At 39.1% G+C, this 19,578-nt stretch overlaps 1 protein-coding gene across 2 annotated transcripts in view; it reads left to right on the top strand.

Moving 5' to 3' along the window:
• Window positions 1-7,245: 7,245 nt before the first annotated feature.
• Window positions 7,246-19,578, top strand: part of LOC105479228 (CD53 molecule) — a 29,159-nt gene continuing 16,826 nt past the window's right edge. Inside the window, exons 1-2 of one of the 2 annotated variants that reach the window (XM_011737147.2) lie at window positions 7,246-7,309; window positions 9,225-9,317. The gene's annotated coding sequence lies outside the window, so the exon portion shown is untranslated. Of the gene's footprint in view, window positions 7,310-9,164; window positions 9,318-16,187; window positions 16,239-19,578 lie in introns of those variants that run through there. The other variant, XM_011737148.3, reaches the window with a different exon arrangement.

Genomic DNA, 19,578 nt, shown 5'->3' with positions numbered 1-19,578 from the left:
CTCATAATACAATGCACGTATTAACAAAAAAATCAACCAAGCTGAGGAAACAGTCTCAGAGCTTGAAGACTAGTTCTCCAAACTAACTCAGTCAGACAAAAATAAAGAAAAAACAATAAGGAAGAATGAACAAAACCTCTGAGAAATATGGGATTATGTGAAGAGATCAATGTATGACTCATTGGCAACCCTGAAAGAGAGGCAGAGAAGACAAGCAAGTTGAAAAACATATTTGAAGACACTATCTATTAAAGTTTTCCCAACACTGTTAGAGAGAAAAACATTTAAATTCAGGAAATGTAGAGAACTCTTGTGAGATACTATATAAGATGATCATCCCCAAGTCACAAAATAATCAGATTCACAAAGGATGAAATGAAAGAAAAAATGTTAAAGGCAGCTAAAGAGAAGGGAGGAGACACCTACAAAGGGAATCCCATCAGCCTAATAGCAGACCTTTTAGCAGAAACCCTATTGAAGGGGTGGCCTGCCCCTCCACACTTGTGGGCATTTCTCGTTAGGTGGCACGAGAGACTTGAGAAAAGAAATGAGACACAGAGACAAAGTATAGAGAAAGAAAAAGTGGGCCCAGGGGACCGGCGCTCAGCATACAGAGGACCCACGCCGGCACCGGTCTCTGAGTTCCCTAGTATTTATTGATAATTATCTTTACCATCTTAAAGAAAAGGAAGTGGAAGGATAATAGGATCATTGTAGGGAGAAAGTCAGCAGTAAGACACATGAATAAAGATCCCTGTGACATGAATAAGTTTAAGGAAAAGTGCTGTGCCTTGATATGCATATGTAAACATCTCCATAAACCTTTTCAGTGCATAAAGAACAGCATTGCGCTAGCAAGTCCTGTCTTTCACCCTAAGGCGGTTTTCTCCTTTCTCAGTAAACAGAACATACAATTGGGTTTTATACCGAGATGTTCCATTGCCCAGGGACGGGCAGGAGACAGATGCTTTTCTCTATCTCAACTGCCAACAACCGCCAAGAGGCCTTCTTTCCTCTTGTACTAGTCCTCCTCAGCACAGACCCTTCACGGGTGTCAGGCTGGGGGACGATCAGGTCTTTTCCTTCCCACGAGGCCATATTTCAGACCGTCATATGGGGAGAAACCTTGGACAATACCTAGCTTTCCTAGGCAGAGGTCCCTGCGACCTTTGGCAGTGTGCGTATCTCTGGGTGCTTGAGATTAAGAGAATGGTGCTGACTTTTAACCAGCAAGCTGCCTTCAGGCACTTGTTTAACAAGGCACAGCCTGCACAGCCCAAAATCCTTTAAACCTTGAGTCACCATAGCACATGTCTCTTGCAAGGACAAGGTTGGGGGTAGGGTCATAGATTAACAGTATCTCAAATACAGAACAAAATGGACTCTCTTATGTCTACTTCTTTCTATATAGACACAGTAACAGTCTGATCTTTCTTTCTTTTTCCCACACTCTATAAGCCATAAGACATTGGGGGCTATATTTGGCATCTGTAAAGAAAAGAAATTTCAACCAATAATTTCATATCCAGCTAAACTAAACTTCATGAGCAAAGGAGAAATAAGACCACTTTCAGAGAAGCAAATGCTAAGGGAATTCATTACCACTAGTCCTGCCTTACAAGGAGCACTTATAGGAGTGCTAAATATGGAAATGAAAGACTGTTACCAGCCCAACACAAAAACACATTTAAGCACAGAGACCATTAACACTATAAAACAACCACACAAACGAGTCTGCATAACCAGCTAACAACATGACAACAGGATCAAATCTTCACATATCAATATTAACCTTGGAAGTAAACGGATAAAATGCCTCAATTAAAAGGCACAGAGTAGCAAGTTGGATAAAGAAGCAAGATCTAACTGTATGTAGTCTTCAAGAGGACCATCTGACATGCAATGACACCCACAGACTCAAAGTAAAGAAGTGGAGAAAAATCTATCAAGCAAACAGAAAACAGAAAAAAGTAGGAGTTACTATTCTAATTTCAGGCAAAACAGACTTTAAACCAACAAAGATCAAAAACAACAAAGAGGGTTACATAATGGTAAAGGGTTCAATTCAACAAGAAGACATAGCTATCCTAAATATATATGCACCCAACACAGGAGCGCCCAGATTCATATAGCAAGTTCTTAGAGACCCACAAAGAGACTTAGACAAACACGCAATATTAGTGGGAGACTTCAACACCTCACTGACAGATCACTGAGATAGAAAACTAACAAAGATATTTGGGACCTGAACCTGACACTTGACCAAATGGGCCTAAACAACATCTACAGAACTCTCCACACAAAACCAAAAGAATATACATTTGTCTCATCTGCACATGGCACATACTCTAAAATTAACCACACAGTTGATCATAAAACAACCCTCAGCAAATTTAAAAAGACCAAAATCTTGCCAAACACATTCTCAGACCACAGTGCAATAAAAATAGAAATCAGTATGAAGAAAATCACTCAAAATCACATAACTACATGGAAATTAAACAACCTGCTCCTGAATGACTTTTGGGTAAATTATGAAATTAAAGTGTAAATCAAGTAATGCTTTGAATGAGAACAAAGATACACTATACTAGAATCTCTGGGAAACAGCTAAAGCAGTATTAAGAGGAAAGCTTATAGCACTAAATGCCCACATCAAAAAGGTAGAAAGACCACAAATTAACAACCTAACATCATACCTGAAGGAATTAGAAAAACAAGAGTGAAGTAACCCCAAAGCTAGCAGAAGACAAGGAATAACCAAAATCAGAGTTGAACTGAAGGAAATTAAGATGCAAAAAAATCATACAAAAGATCAACAAATCAAAAGGCTGGTTATTTGAAAGGATAAATAAGATTGACAGACTGCTTGTTAGACTGATAAATAAAAAAAGAGAGAAGATACAAATAAACACAATCAGAAATGACAAAAGGGACATTACCAATGACTCCACAGAAATACACAAACTCTCGGAGACTACTATGAACACTTCTATGCACACAAACTAGAAAACCTAGAAGAAATTGATAAATTCTTGGAAACATACACCCTCCCATATTTGAACCAGGAGGCAATTGAATGCCTGGACAGACCAATAAGAGGTTCCAAAATTAAATCAGTAATAAAAATCCTATCAACCAGAAAAAGCACAAGACCAGATGAATTTATGGCCAAATTCTACCAGATGTATAAAGAAGAGCTGGTACCATTCCTACTGAAACCATTCCAAAAAATTCAGGAGGAGGGTGTCCACTCTAACTACTTGTATGAGACCAGCATCATCCTAATACCAAAACCTGGCAGAAACAAAAACCAAAAAAGAAAATTTCAGGCCAATATCCCCCATTAACAGAGACACAAAAATCTTCTACAAAATGCTAGCAAACTGAATGCAGCAGAACATCAAAGAGCTAATCCACCTGATTAAATAGGCTTTAACCCTTGGTTGCAAGGTTAGTTCAACATACACAAATCAATAAATGCAATTCATCACATAAATAGAACTGGAAACAAAAACCACAGAATTACCTCAAAAGATACAGAAAAGGCTATTGATAAAATTCAACATCCCTTCATGTTACAAACCCTCAACAAGCTAGGCATTGAAGGGACATACCTAAAAATAATAAGACCCGTCTATGACAAACCCACAACCAACATCATACTGAACGGGCAAAAGCTGGAAGCATTCCCCTTGAGAACTTCAACAAGACAAGGATGCCCACTCTCATCACTCCTATTCAAATAGTACCGGAAGTCCCAGTCAGAGCCATTAGGCAAGAGAAAAAAATAAAAGCCATCCAAATAGGAAGAGAGGAAGTCTAACTATCCTTTTCTGCCAACAATATGCTTCTATACCTAGAAAACCCCATAGTCTCTGCTCAAAAGCTCCTAGATCTGATAAACAACTTCAGTAAAGTTTCAACATATATAAAACCAATGTACAAAAATCAGTATCATTTATATACATCAACAACTTCCAAGCTGAGAACCAAATCAAGAATGCAACCCTATTCACAAACACCACAAAATGAATAAAGTACCTAGGAATATAGTTAACCAGGGAGGTGAAAGATCTCTGCAATAAGAATTACAAAACATTGCTCAAAGAAATTAGAGATGATGGAAACAAATGGGAAACATTCCATGCTCATAAACTGGAAGAGTCAATATTGTTAAAATGACCATACTGCCCAAAGCAATTTGCAGATTCTATGCTCCTATCAAACTACCTACACTATTTTTCACAGGACTAGAAAAAAACTATTTTAAAATTCATGTGGAGCTAAAAACAAGCCCAAATAGCCAAGATAATCCTAAGCAAAAAGAACAAAGCTGGAAGCATCACGTTACCTGACTTTGAACTACACAACAAGGCTATCATAACCAAAACAGCATGGCACTGATACAAAAACAGACACATAGACCAAGGGAACCGAATAGAGAGCCCAGAAATATTGCTGCACGCCTATAACCATCTGATCTTCAACAAAACTGACAAAAACAAGCAATATGGAAAGGACTCCATATTCAATAAATGGTACTGGGCTAACTGGCTATCCATGTGCAGAAGATTGAAACTGGACCCCTTCCTTATACCATATACCAAAATCAACTCAAGATGGATGAAATTTTAAATCTGAAACCTAAAATTTTTAAAACCCTGGGAAATAACCTAAGAAATATCATTCTGGACAAAGGCCCTGGTAAAGACTTCCTGATGAAGATGTCAAAAGCAATTGTGACAAAAACAAAAATTGATAAATAAGACCTAATTAAACCAAAGAGCTTCTGAACAGAAAGGGAAACTATCAACAGAGTAAACAGACAACCTAGAGCATGGGAGGAAATATCTGTAAACTAGGTACCTGACGAAGGTCTAATATTCAAATCTATAAGAAAGTTAAACTAATTAACAAGCAAAAACTAAACAACTCCATTAAAAAGTGAGCAAAGGACCTGAATAGACATTTGTCAAAAGAAGTCACACATGTAGCCAACAGGCATATGAAAAAATACCCAGCATCACTAATTATTAGAGTAATGCAAATCAAAACCACAGTGAGATACCATCTCACACCAGTCAAAATGCCTATTATTAAAAAGCCAAAAAATAACAGGTGCTGGCGAGGTTTCAGAGTAAAGAGAATGCTTACACACTGTTGGTGGGAATGTAAATTAGTTTAGCCAGTGTGGAAAACAGTTTGCAAATTTCTCAAAGAACATAAAACAGAACTGCCTTTTGTCGCAGCAATCCCATTACTGGGTACATATCTAAAGAAACATAAATTGTTCTATCATAAAGACACATACATGTGTATGTTCATCATAGCACTCTTTACAATAACAAAGACATGGAATCAATCTAAATGACCATCAATGGATAAAGAAAATGTGGTACATATATGCCATGGAATACTATTCAGTCATAAGAAAGAATGAGATGATGTTCTTTGCAGCAACATGGATGCAGGTAGAAGGCCTTATCCTAAAAAATGTAATGCAGGAACAGAAAACCAAATATCACATATTCTCACTTATACATGGGAGCTCAACACTGAGTACACATGGGCACGAAGAAGGGAACAACAGACACTAGGGCCTACTTGAGGGTGGAGCAGGGAAGGGGGGAGAGGATAAAAAAACTACTTATTGGTCACTACACTTATCACCTGGGTGATGAAATAATCTGTACACCAAAACCGTGTCACACGCAATTTACCTATATAATAAACCTGCAAATGTACATTTGAACCTAAAATGAAAGTTAAGAATGATGTTCTATTGCATTTTCTTCAAAACTTTACTCTTAGAGCCCATAAACAAAATCCAATGTACTACTAGTTAACTTTAATCTCTCGTTTGAAGTTTCCAATCTTATAATTCTCACAAAATCTATGCCTCCTAAACTCTAATATCCTTATGTACTTAAATAACTCTGAAATAAACTTGGAAGTTCTATCTGTATTCTCATATTTCAACAGTGATTATCTTCCAATAATAAAACAGTTAGAACTACTCACTTAGAAGGCTTTTGAAAAAGGTCTAAATGGGGACTCAATTCACAATGTCCATAAGAGGTTTTGCTATTCAGAATGTATTTTGGCCAGTACGACTACGTAATAGTGGAGTACTCATAATTTGTATTCCCACTATTCATCTGGCCAAGTTCAAGTTTCCTAAACTCTCAGGTTCTATTATCATCTATGATGGTGATCAATATACCCTGTATTGAGAAGATCAAGCCATGAGTCTGAGCTTCTGCTAAATGCATTTTCTAAACTAGTTTGTTCAAAGTTTTTGAGCATTCTTTTGGGTTATTCAATAACATGGAGTTCCCTGACATTGTCTTATTCTCCAGTTGTTTTTGTTCTTGTCCCTGCAAATGAATTCTAAATATTTGATGGTCAGAAACAGAATTAATTCTCAATAAAATCTTATAGGTGTGGGTATAAGCGGGCATGTTTTTCTCTACCAAACCCCTAATCCCAGGAAACAGCCACCTCTAGTTGTCTGGCACTTTGAACAACTCTTCCCAGTGAAATGATGGAAAGAGGCACATTTAAGGAAAAATGTTCTCCATTAAAATGGTCATCTATTCTGCTGTGAACAATTTGTCTTGAGATAGTCTTCCTGATATTCCTAAGATTCCCCCTAATTTATCACTTCTGCCTCTGCAGACGTTCAGTCTACCTATCTCTTTTTTCCCCTTACTCTCTCTGCCTGTCCCAAAATTCTGGTTCCCCTAACTTTCAGGCCTCACATTACCTGAAACTATTGAAATATTTATAGAACACCTCTTACGTGCCAGACCCAATACCAGGCACTAAAAATACAGTCATGAGCAAGATCACCTAACATATACAGAGTAACACAGAACCTACAGAGCTTTGAGTCTAGTGGGGAAAAACAATGAAAAACAAGGAATGACAGAGGGTGGAGGGATGCCTGTGGGCAATGGGAGCAGAGAGCAGGAGTAACTGGCCCTGCCTGGAAGGCTTTCTAGTGCTATGATGGAGGATGAGTAAGGAATTAGGTGAACAGGTGAGAGGATATTCTAGAGAGAACACGTGAGACAGAACTAGATTGATTTGTTTAAGCAACTCAAAGGAATTCCACATCCAGTGTTATCCAGTGTGAGGAGATCTCCGGGGTGGGGCCAGGGAAGAAATAGCCAGCTGAGAGTTTTAAGCTGGGGAGTCATGTGATTAAATTTGCATTTTAGAAGGCTCTCCTCCCTTCTTCCTGAGGACGGAGTGAAGAAACGTCCAAGCTGGTCTTGAAGGAGACTGGCATCCTGTAACACAGGTAAGAGATAAGGACTAATGTAACGTCTATGGGGTTGGAAACAGGTGGTCTGGTTTGAGAAATATTTAGGTAAAAGCATAGTTGACAGGACTTGGTGGTTGATAATAGGTGGTGGTGTGGGAGACAGAGTAGCTTAAGAAGATACCTGGTTTCTCATGAATGTGGCTGAAAGGCCAGTCAGGTCTTTCCTAGATGGTGGACATGGTGGGAGGAGCAGGCTTGAGTGTGGGGATGCCAAGTTCATCAAACTGAATTTGGATATTGGATTTGAGGTGCCTGGGAGAGAGTGGAGCTCAAATGAGAGATCATGGCATCCATATAGATTTGTGAATCTTTGGAACAGACAGAGTAATTAGAGTCATCAGAATGGGTGAGATAACTAGGAAAATATGAGTTCAGCCAGAGCCTCTTCTCAGCCCCACCACTTCAGGGATCTGTCAGCATGGCAGCAGCCCTGAGTGACGGGCAGTGATTCCAGCTGAGGAGCAGAAAGTTTTTAATAGCATTCCCTAAAGTGTAGTCACACTGAAAAAATTGTTCCCTAAGAAAAACCACACACACACACACACACACACACACACAGAAACCACACACACACACACACACACGGAGTTGATGCTCAGATAAGTTTGGGGAAATCTGTATATTATTTCCCCTGCTTAGAGAATATTAAGGACTGACAAGCTCTGCAGTAAATACCTTTTTACCATCATTTAACTCAGTTTTCTCCACAAGACAGCCCTGGCTGGAGATTACTCTGGATCTGAATGTCTCAGGGTGAAGGAAGCGGGAGACAGCTAGCTTTCCCAGAGGCATGCTTCCAAGTCAGCATCACAAAGAGTGTCATCTATCTGTTCATTTATAAGATGAAAACACTGGGGCTCAGTGATTGCTTCCAGGTTTCACAGTTAGCTAGTGACGTATTTGGGTTGTCACCTACTCCTTTGACCCAGTCTAAGGAAATTCCAGTGATGCAGCATAGTGAAAGTAGAAACACATTTTTCAAAATACATTGATCACAGTGTTTCTCAAAAGGCATTCTCCGTGACCTGGAATTTGAATCCTAGCTCTGACATGTCTTAGTTGTATGAGCTTGGGCAAATTTTCTAACCTCTTTGAGCCCCTGTTTTCTTGTATATAAATAAGGATGTAACAGTAACTAGTAGGATTATTATTAGATGCTACCATTAATAAACTGAGGCTGACAGATTGAGACTTGCTCAAGATCTCACGGCTAAAAGAGATAAAGCTGGAACTGAAACTCAGATCTTTGGCTCCAAATGTGGTGTTTCCTGTACTAACCAAATCATTTCTACCAGCGCCCCTGGGATTATGCCTTGGGGGCTCACCTTAAGACAATCTTGCTCTTGAGACAGAGAAGTCTGCAAATGGTGTCCAATTAACTGAAGTCTAGAGACTGGCTGAAGCCAGACAGGGAGTGTGAGGAGGGAGCAGAGAATCTTCAGAAAGACATTCCGAAGTCTCAGGCCTAGAAAATGTTTAGAAATATTGTTTCTTGTGTTCCCCTCCAGTCTGTCTACCTGAATAGGAAACTGGTGGTGGGGCCAGGTGCTTATTTTTGAACAAATAAACAGTTAATTCTGAGATGCCACCTTGATTGAGAAGCACTGTCCTTTTCTAAGCAAAAATCATCGCCAAAATTACCCTAGAATCCACCACTGCTCAGAGATCTGTGCCTGAACCAACTTGGTTATGAAGTTTTCCTTTGTTTCACGAAACTAGTTTAGGGTGGGCTGTGGGAGGAAGTTTCTAAAAAGCCACTGGGGAAGGACTGAGTCTCTGAGGCGAAAGAGGGCGGACTCAGCCTCACTTCCTCCTTCTTCTCATCTGGGCTTCCTGTCGTCACAGCACGATCATATTTTTTCGCCCTTTACTTCTCCTTTTACACAAATAGCCCCGGATACCCGTGTTACCAGCCTTGTCTCAGCCACCTCAAGGATAATCACTAAATTCTGCCTAAAGGACTGAGGAACGGTGTCTGGAAAAGGTAAGGTTGATGACATTTTAACCTGGTTTGCTGTCTAATGTGGGGTAGGGCGTATTCTTAGGGGTCTCCATATACCTCGTTAGTAACCATAAAATCTCCTGCAACTTCTCTTTCGCAAATATTAAGTGCACGAAGTAAGACAGATTAGCAAGATACTAGTAACATCCCCAAAGGCAATCAGGCCAGAAATGCTTTTACTTAATCAGGTTCCCGGTATCTAAATCTCTGAGTTGAGGCATTCACACGCCTTAATTGCTACAGAGCTTGAATTACTCTGTGTAGTAATTCCTGATGCCTGGAGCTTTCTCTGCGAGATGACAATGGGGAGATTTCCTATGTGCTCTGGTTTTCAGAAAATTGGCCTTGTGATTTTAAAGTGAGGAAAGAGCCCACAGCCAGAGCTGTCTTTAGAAAGACAGCTAGAAGACACAGTTCTTTTTCATTTGAGAAATTTTCTAAAGTTAAGTTAGTGACTCTTCAAAGCCACTAAATAGAAAGGTGGCTAAAAATCAAAACACCAGGATGTGCTCAGTAACTGTATTTTAAAAGGTCCTTTAGACACCTCTAAAGGACGTGTAGATTGTTGGCTTTTAAGGAGCAGGAAGCGCATTGTGATCCTCAGCATTTCTCCAGATTATCCTTGGTGTACAAAACGTGACCACTGATGCACGTATAAATGCAATCCCCAAAACTTGATACTGCAGTAATTTCCAATCATGTGCTGTAACTAATGACTGAGGTTGCATGAACTCAGCAAAGTGATAGCAGAGCTTTGGTCCTGACTCTGTGACCACCATAGGAAACTCTATATAAGAGCTTTCTTCTTCCAAGACCTGTGAGAATTTCACTTGATTACGCCCTGGAGCAGAAAGGAGAAAGTTCTCTTTGACTACACCCACCCATCTAAGAATGAGGGTTGGGAACAGGGCAGAGGGCTCTAGATTTCCAAGAGGGGTGGGGACAGGGGAGAGGGTTCTAGATTCCCAAAACACCTGAGAGCTTATTGAGCCTTGAATTAAAAAATAAAAAGCAGTCGTCTAAAACACTTTTAAAGACACTAAAAGTGGCTTTTAGAAGAAAAAACACTTAATAATCAAGTGTTAGGTGCCTCCTGAGGCCAGGCACTGTGCTTTGGGAATTGTGGGGGAGGGAGATGAAAAGGTAGAAGGAGAATATTTATCTAGCAAACAGTCCTACTCTTAAGGAACTCCCATGGGAGATAAGAGATATCATACTATGCATGTGCTTTGGAAGAAAGCTGAGAAAAAGCAGACTCCTAGCTGCTGGATAAACAAAGAGGTTTTGCTTTCTCAATCTTGAGGAGAATCTGTACTATTTTGAAATTGTGGTTGAACGGGAGCAAAGACTGAACTGAAACATTATTTCCTGTGATGTTTCCTGTGTGGGTCAGTTAAGAACATTTAACTTTTAAATGAAAGGATTGAGTACCTTTACATTCATGAGGAATGATTCCGAGTCCATGCCTTCACAGCTATGGTTACCACCACCTAAGTGACCTCACCTTTGTTCACTGACAAGAGGCACAAACTGGAAAGGATGAAGTCTGTCAGTCCTTCCTTTTTTATGCCCTCTGATTGACCCCTGACTGCACAGAGGCCCTTGGACTGCGGTTCTCCTTTCCCACTCCTACCCCATGGCCAGATATGGCACTTGGTGCTGGAGATACAGGATAACAGAGAAGATTATCATCTGAAAGGAGTTGTACGGTTTATTGTGGACTACAGTCACAGCAATATACAAATACAGTGCAATGTGCTCTTTTCTATAATAGATGGAGAATGTGCACAAACTGTAGGAGGAGTTAGGAGTGTGCCAAAGAATCCCTGGAGAGGTGACTGGTGGGTTCACTTTCACAGAAGTATGGGTTTGCTCTGGAGACATTCTAGACCAAGGGTGCTGTATATTCAAATTCAAAGAAGTGTGTACCTCCAGGCATGTTAGAAATGAGAGCGAGCAAGTGAGACTGCAGTGTAACACACCGTGCTTACAGAGTCACATGAAGTGGAAAGTCCTTTCTCCTACTTGGCACCAGAAAGTGGAGGGCAAGATCGCTGACCAGGCAGGTCCTAGGTCCAGCTCTGGGTGGGGCTATGCCCACCATGTTCACACGACAGAATTGATGGGATGTGGGGTTGAAATGAGGGAGAAGAGGCAGGTTTTTCCCTCCTCAACCTAGATTTTCACTTAGAGCAGAAGGAAGGGTGGAGCTTCTTGTGAGGTTACAGCCATTGTTTTCAGCTTAGCTTCTGTTCCAGGAAGTACTGCACTGATTCAGTTATAGTGGTTTCTTTTGCGTTCCTAGATTAGTCAGCCCAGGGCACTTCTTGTACTGAGCAAGCATCCACTATGTGTAAATCACCCTGGGCCCTAGAGACTGGGCACCTGTCGTCAGGAAGCTCCCAGGACCCATCTGCCACTGCAGGTGCAGGGCACTGAAGCAAAGTAACTCAGAGAAACCAGACAGCTGTGCAGAGCAGGACAGCATGGCTGCTGGGGCAGAGGAGGGAAGGATTGAGGTGGAGGTTGGGTGGCCAGTTTGGGAAGGCTGACTGGAGGTAGCTTCTGGAAAAGAGAAAGACATGCATTTGCAAAGTCAGTGAATGACCACTCAGAGTAAAGGCCAGGAATCTCTATGCTGAGAGTTAGAGGTGAGTGCTCTCTCTTCATTATCCATTTCATAAGCACACAGCAGAATTTCTTTTTTTTTAAAATTATACTTTAAGTTCTAGGGTACATGTGCACAATGTGCAGGTTTGTTACATATGTATACATGTGCCATGATGGTGTGCTACACCCATTAACTCGTCATTTACATTAGGTATATCTCCTAATGCTATCCCTCCCCGCTCCTGCCTCCCCATGACAGGCCCCTGTGTGTCATGTTCCTCTTCCTTTGTCCAAGTGTTCTCATTGTTCAGCTCCCACCTATGAGTGAGAATATGCAGTGTTTGGTTTTCTGTCCTTGTGATAGTTTGCTGAGAATGGTGGTTTCCAGTTTCATCCATGTCCCTACAAAGGACATGAACTCATCCTTTTTTATGGCTGCATATATTACATGGTGTATATGTGCCACATTGTCTTAATCCAGTCTATCATTGATGGACATGTGGGTTGGTTCCAAGTCTTTGCTATTGTGAATAGTGCTGCAATAAACATATGTGTGCATGTGTCTTTATAGCAGCATGATTTATACTCCTTTGGGTATATACCCAGTAATGGGATGGCTGGGTCAAATGATATTTCTAATTCTAGATCCTTGAGGAATCGCCACACTGTCTTCCACAATGGTTGAACTAGTTTACAGTCCCACTAACAGTGTAAAAGTGTTCCTATTTCTCCACCTCCTCTCCAGCACCTGTTGTTTCCTGACTTTTTAATGATTGCCATTCTAACTGGTGTGAGATGGTATCTCATTGTGGTCTTGATTTGCATTTCTCTGATGGCCAGTGATGATGAGCATTTTTTCATGTGTCTGTTGCCTGTATGCATGTCTTCTTTTGATAAATGTCTGTTCATATCCTTTGCCCACTTTTTGATGGGGTCATTTTTTTTTCTTGTAAATTTGTTTGAGTTCTTTGTAGATTCTGGATATTAGCCCTTTGTCAGATGAGTAGATTGCAAAAATTTTCTCCCATTCCGTAGGTTGCCTGTTCACTCTGATGGTAGTTTCTTTTGCTGTGCAGAAGCTCTTTAGTTTAATTAGATCCCATTTGTCTATTTTGGCTTTTGTTGCCATTGCTTTTTAGACATGAGGTCCTTGCCCATGCCTATGTGGTATTGCCTAGGTTTTCTTCTAGGGTTTTTATGATTTTAGGGCTAACATTTAAGTCTTTAATCCATCTTGAATTAATTTTTGTATAAGGTGTAAGGAAGGGATCCAGTTTCAGCTTTCTACATATGGCTAGCCAGTTTTCCCAGCACCATTTATTAAATAGGCAATCCTTTCCCCATTTCTTGTTTTTGTCAGATTTGTCAAAGATCAGATGGTTGTAGATATGTTGTATTATTTCTGAGGACTCTGTTCTGTTCCATTGGTGTATATCTCTGTTTTGGTACCAGTACCATGCTGTTTTGGTTACTGTAGCCTTGTAGTATAGTTTGAAGTCAGGTAGTGTGATGCCCCCAGCTTTGTTCTTTTGACTTAGAATTGTCTTGGCAATATGGGCTCCTTTTTGGTTCCATATGAACTTTAAAGTAGTTTTTTCCAATTCTGTAAAGAAAGTCATTGGTAGCTTGATGGGGATGGCATTGAATCTATAAATTACCTTGGGCCATATGGCCATTTTCATGATATTGATTCTTCCTATCCATGAGCATGGAATGTTCTTCCATTTGTTTGTGTCCTCTTTTATTTCACTGAGCAGTGGTTTGTAGTTCTCCTTGAAGAGGTCCTTCACATCCCTTGTAAGTTGGATTCCTAGGTATTTTATTCTCTTTGAAGCAATTGAGAATGGGAGTTCACTCATGATTTGGTTCTCTGTTTGTCTGTTATTGGTGTAGAGGACTGCTTGTGATTTTTACACATTGATTTTGTATCCTGAGACTTTGCTGAAGTTGCTTATCAGCTTAAGGAGATTTGGGGCTGAAACGATGGGGTTTTCTAAATATACGATCATGTCATCTGCAAACAGGACAATTTGACTTCCTCTTCTCCTAATTGAATACACTTTATTTCTTTCTCCTGCCTGATTGCCCTGGCCAGAACTTCCAACACTATGTTGAATAGGAGTGGTGAGAGAGGGCATCACTGTCTTGTGCCAGTTTTCAAAGGGAATGCTTCCAGTTTTTGCCCATTCATTATGATATTGGCTGTGGGTTTGTCATAAATAGCTCTTATTATTTTGAGATACATTCCATCAATACCGAATTTATTGAGCGTTTTTAGCATGAAGGGCTGTTGAATTTTGTCAAAGGCCTTTTCTGCATCTATTGAGATAATCATGTGGTTTTTGTCTTTGGTTCTGTTTATATGTTGGATTACGTTTATTGATTTGCATATGTTGAACCAGCCTTGCATCCCAGGGAGTAAGCCCACTTGATCATGGGGGATAAGCTTTTTGATGTGCTGCTGGATTCGGTTTGCCAGTATTTTATTGAGGATTTTTGCATCGATGTTCATCAGGGATATTGTTCTAAAATTCTCTTTTTTTGTTGTGTCTCTGCCAGGCTTTGGAATCAGGATGATGTTGGCCTCATAAAATAAGTTAGGGAGGATTCCCTCTTTTTCTGTTGATTGGAATAGTTTCAGAAGGAATGGTACCAGCTCCTCCTTGTAACTCTGGTAGAATTTGGCTGTTAATCCGTCTGGTCCTGGACTTTTTTTGGTTGGTAGGCTATTAATTATTTCCTCAGTTTCAGAGGCGGTTATTGATCTATTCAGGGATTCAACTTCTTCCTGATTTAGTCTTGGGAGGGTATATGTGTCCAGGAATTTATCCATTTCTTCTAGAATTTCTAGTTTATTTGCGTAGAGGTGTTTATAGTATTCTCTGATGGTAGTTTGTATTTCTGTGGGGTCGGTGGTGATATCCCCTTTATCATTTTTTATTGTGTCTATTTGATTCTTCTCTCTTTTCTTCTTTATTAGTCTTGCTAGCGATCTATCAATTTTGTTGATATTTTCAAAAAACCAGCACACAGCAGAATTTCTACCCAAGCAATAGCATCAATACCTCATAGCTATGACCAAGAATTGTTGTAAAAGCAAATATGCCACAAGGATACATTTTTATAATCATTTAAAATGAGAGTGCTATATTCCAAGAATTAGAATATTGGTACTTAAAGTGATGTTAGAGATTATTTAGATTCAAATAAAGTATCTAACTCATAATGAGAGCTCAATAAATGTGAGCTGTTGCAACTGTCCAATCTGCTTACTTTTCAAGTAAAATGACTTGTCCAAAATCATAAAATTACTTAGTAGTTATTTAGAATGTCTTCTGATTCTCTATGGCATGCTCTTGCTTCTATATTATACTATAGTCCCTTTCCTAAGAGATTTTTTATTAAGTAGGCATCATTAGACTATTCTTCATTTACATAAATTCTTAGTGCATTTTAACATAAACAAACATAAAAATACAGCTTACTTGTAAATGTAATTGATCCTAAGCCACTATGCTAGAAAACTAAACACTAGAAAAACTAAATATATATTTTATTTTCCAAATATTTTTGTTTGGCCTTTTCTATTTCAGGAGAACTAGATTGAGGAATAGGGGTAAGAAATGATTTTAACACCTCATATCTTTTAAAACTTGTTAAAGTTTACTTGTTAAAGTAAATTTGAACTTATGGCTTACTCTATATCAGGAGCAAATAAAGGCATTCAAGAATTATTCCATGGTTTAGTCTTCTTAAAATAACTATTGTAGAATCTCAATATTTATAACATAGAAGACTTAAATTGTAATGATTTTGAGATGAGAATCCCTTAGATCATTTATTTATTTTCCAACTCTTTAAAAAAATTCTGACAAAATTCAGACTGATAAAAAAGTTGAAAAAATATTATTAAAAATTTCTAAATTCTTTTCACCCAGATTTCCAAAATGTTAACATTTTACTTCATTTGTTTATTCTTCTCTGGCTCTCTCATTTGAGTAATTAGTAACTTGATTGATGCCCTTTCCCCTAAATACCTTAGTGTATATTTCTACAAACAAATGCATTCTCTTATATGACCACTTTACAATGATCAAAACCAGGAAATTAACACTTATGCAATATAATTAACAATCTATGGATTTTATTCAGATTCCACCAATTACCTCATTAATATTCTTTATAGCAAAAGGAAATTTCTAGTCATGCATTGCCTTCAACTCTAACTTTTGTCTCCTTTAGTCTGGAACACTTCCTGCATTTTTCTTGCCGTTGATATTCCTGGAGAGTAAGGTCAGTTCTTTTTTAGAATGTTTCTCCATTTGAGTTTATCTGATGCTTCCTCATGATTAGATTCAGGTTATTTAAATTTTTGATAGGAATACCAACAAAGTGGCTTTTCTTATCCCACAAAGAGTCTTGCTTAATCTGAGCACAGCCATGGACAGGGCTCTAGCCAAGCGACCCTGTCTGTAAAGTTCTGCATATTTCTACATAGGAGGAAAGAGAACCTCTGGTCTCTTGACTCTGTAACAGTGCTAACTGTTTTAGGTGATTGTTCCTGATTTAGGGAGTAAGTTTATTAGAAGAGTCCCTGTCCCACTTCAGCTGTTAGTAGTGTCTTGCTAAGCTCCCAAATGGGAGGAAGTGAGCTTCCAAGATCATCTGGATTTGTCTTTCTTCATTTTTTCTCTCCTCTTTTCTTCTTCCTTATTTCTCTCTTCTTCTATAAATCACCAAATCTCCTCCCCTAACAGTGGCCTAGATGAAACAAAATTTTTACCAGATTACAATTTTAGGAAGGAATAAGGTAACAGACATTCCTTGATAAGTTGATGGAGAGATGAGCCGACACTAATACATGAGAGTTGATGCTTTGGCTTTGTTTTATTTTACTCCTGCTTCTTTCGCTACAACTGCTTATTGCTCTTCAAAAGGACGTACAGCCATAACTCTGATTGCATCTCAGCCACTGCTCATAGGAGTTCAAACTGCAGAGGCACAAGCTGATGAAAAATGGAAGGTCTTCTCCTGGATGCTCAACACATTGCACCAAATGAATTGGGAAGTAGCAGGCACAAAACCAGAGCCTGGGATAGTGGAAAGAGCTTGGGCTTTGGAAGCTGAAAGACCTTGGCCTTCACCCTGCCTTTGATGATTCTTAGCTGGGTGACCTTGTGCCAGTCCTTGACTTCTCTGCAGAATGGGGCTAATGACACCTATGTTGTCAGGCTGATTTGAGGATTATAAATAAGACATTTATGAGGAACTCAGTATTTTGTGGGATTCAGTGAACTATCTATTATGTATCTAAATTTGTTTGAGCAAGAAAGCCTAAATTTGGGAGCCCTCATTGGGAACAGATTTTCGCTCCTATTTAGAAAAAAATTTTCTTAATCACAGCCTCAATTTTCTTTGCTAAGGAACAAAGAGTGCTACAGGCTCTGTGTAGGAAGGGATAGGGAGCCATAATTACCTCGCAAATGCTCTTGTATGTAAATTGACAAATCTGTATATAGAGAAATGTATATGGAGAAGTGTCTGGAAAGATGTTTGCCAAAATGCTAATGATGGTTATCTCTGGGAGGTGGGATTTCAGAAGACTTTATGCTTTCTTCTTTATACTTTTCTTTATTTTTTAAATGTAGATTTTTTTTTTTTTTTAAAGAAAGCATGCTTACATTTGCTTTCTATTGCTGGATTTTTCAACTTTTCCTAATAGATTTCAATGGAGTCAGAAATGTGTTCTAATAATATATATTCTCACTCTTAGCTTACAAAGGTGTTGCTCTACCAAATTCTTCCATTCACTGAAAGAAAATAATTATGCATCTTAAAGAAAGTGTGCTTACATTTGCCTTTTATTGCTGGGATTTCCCAACATGTCTTAACAGATTTCAGTGGAGAAAGAAATGTGTTCTAATAATGTATTCTCAATCTTAGCATACAAAGGTGTTTTTCTATTAAACACTTTTCTTCACTGAAAGGAAGTCTTACAGAAACTATACTTACACTTATTTATTTATCTTTTATTGCTGAAATTTGAAATTTTCAATTTGTCCTAATAGGTACAAATGGAGAAAGAAACATGTACTTTTCTTTATTGTTTGATTTTTTAAAATTTTTTTACAAATGGCACAAGAAATCTCTTTTTAAAAGTTATGAAACAAGCAAAGGATTATTCTGGCCCCATGTATATTTTATTCCTAAAAATCTATTAGAAGCTAAGGGTTACCCTTAAGGACTGGTAGGTAAGCTCTGAACTTGATCTTTCAGTGAGTATTCACTGAATAAGGCAGATACTCAGGGACTGGGCCATCCTGGAAATAGTATCTCATTTAGCCCTCAGAACAACCTCTGAGGTAAGTATTAATAGCCCTATTTCAAAGATATAGTGAAAGACAGGTTAAGCAAGTTGCCCAAGATCACACTTCTGATAAGTAGTACTACCAGAATTCAAAACTAGACCTGTCTGATTCCAAAGCTAGTGTTTATCAAACTGTGTTCCACGGAATACTATATTCTTTGAGCTGTTAATAAGTAATCTCCAACATAAAAATAGGTTTGTAGTTATATAAGTATATGTTTCTCTTTTCACAGCGCACATTAGCATATAAGAAGCTTTTCTCTTACACTGTTTTTTTCTTTATCTTGGCTTTTGTTTGAAGAGCACTTATCAATATCTCATAAGTGTAATGGTCTATGTAGCACCAAAGCTGTCTTACTGTGGCTCCAGACCAGCTTGTAACATTGGATCAGATAAGGCTGAAGATGAAGAACTGATAGAGGTTTTTTTTTTTAACTTAAAAATTTTTAAAAATAGAGACGGGGTTTCACTATGTTGTTCTGGCTAGTCTTGAACTGCTAGGCTCAAGGGCTCGTCCCACCTCAACTTCCCAGAGGTTCTTGAAGCCTCTATCCAACCTTAACCACTTCTAAGCTTGATTAAATTCAAGAGTAGATTACATGGTGCTGTTAGTCCAGGTCAAAAAAAGACAGGATGGAATTAGAAATCCACAGGTCTACCAGCTCAAGCCCATTGGAGGAAACTAAAGGATAAAGTTAATCCCTAACCTCCATGTTGAGTTGTGGAAGGTAGCCACAGCTAAGTGTAGTTTGGTCATGCAGATTTCCTGGAAACTGATGTTGGTGGTTTTTGCATAGAACCATGAGTCATGGAGCTGAGAGTCATAGACTTTGACTGTGGGAGGGGTGTCAGTTCCTCTAGATGGTAGTTGGAAGGGGTGGGAGGCTTAATCACTGCCCAGTAGCAGTGAAGAAGGGGAAAGGGAAATGGAGCAGCATTCTCTCTGGGGCCCTTATGGCATGTGGCAAAAGTAGTGACAATCTTCACCAGGTGAGAAGATTTTCTTACTCAATTTGGTATGAGTCTGGAAAGGTAGAAAGTGGGAGAGGAAGGAAGAAGAGGTTCTTCTTCCTGTCTGTGAAGGAAAGAATCAGTAGGAATGTCCCTAAGTTTGGGCACCTAGCCAGTTGGTGCTCTGTGGACAATCAGGTTACAGGGGCCTGAACTAATTGTCATAGGATACCAGGATGTTGGGGCTGATGTGATTCTAGGAGGCATCTGGCTCAATTCCTTTCTGTTACTGATGGGTAAGTTAGTTATTTGCCT

This window comes from Macaca nemestrina, chromosome 1, assembly GCF_043159975.1.
Source record: "Macaca nemestrina isolate mMacNem1 chromosome 1, mMacNem.hap1, whole genome shotgun sequence".
NCBI lineage: Eukaryota > Metazoa > Chordata > Mammalia > Primates > Cercopithecidae > Macaca > Macaca nemestrina.
The sequence above is the reverse complement of the archived record's forward strand: the minus strand, read 5'-3'. Positions and strand labels throughout refer to the sequence as shown.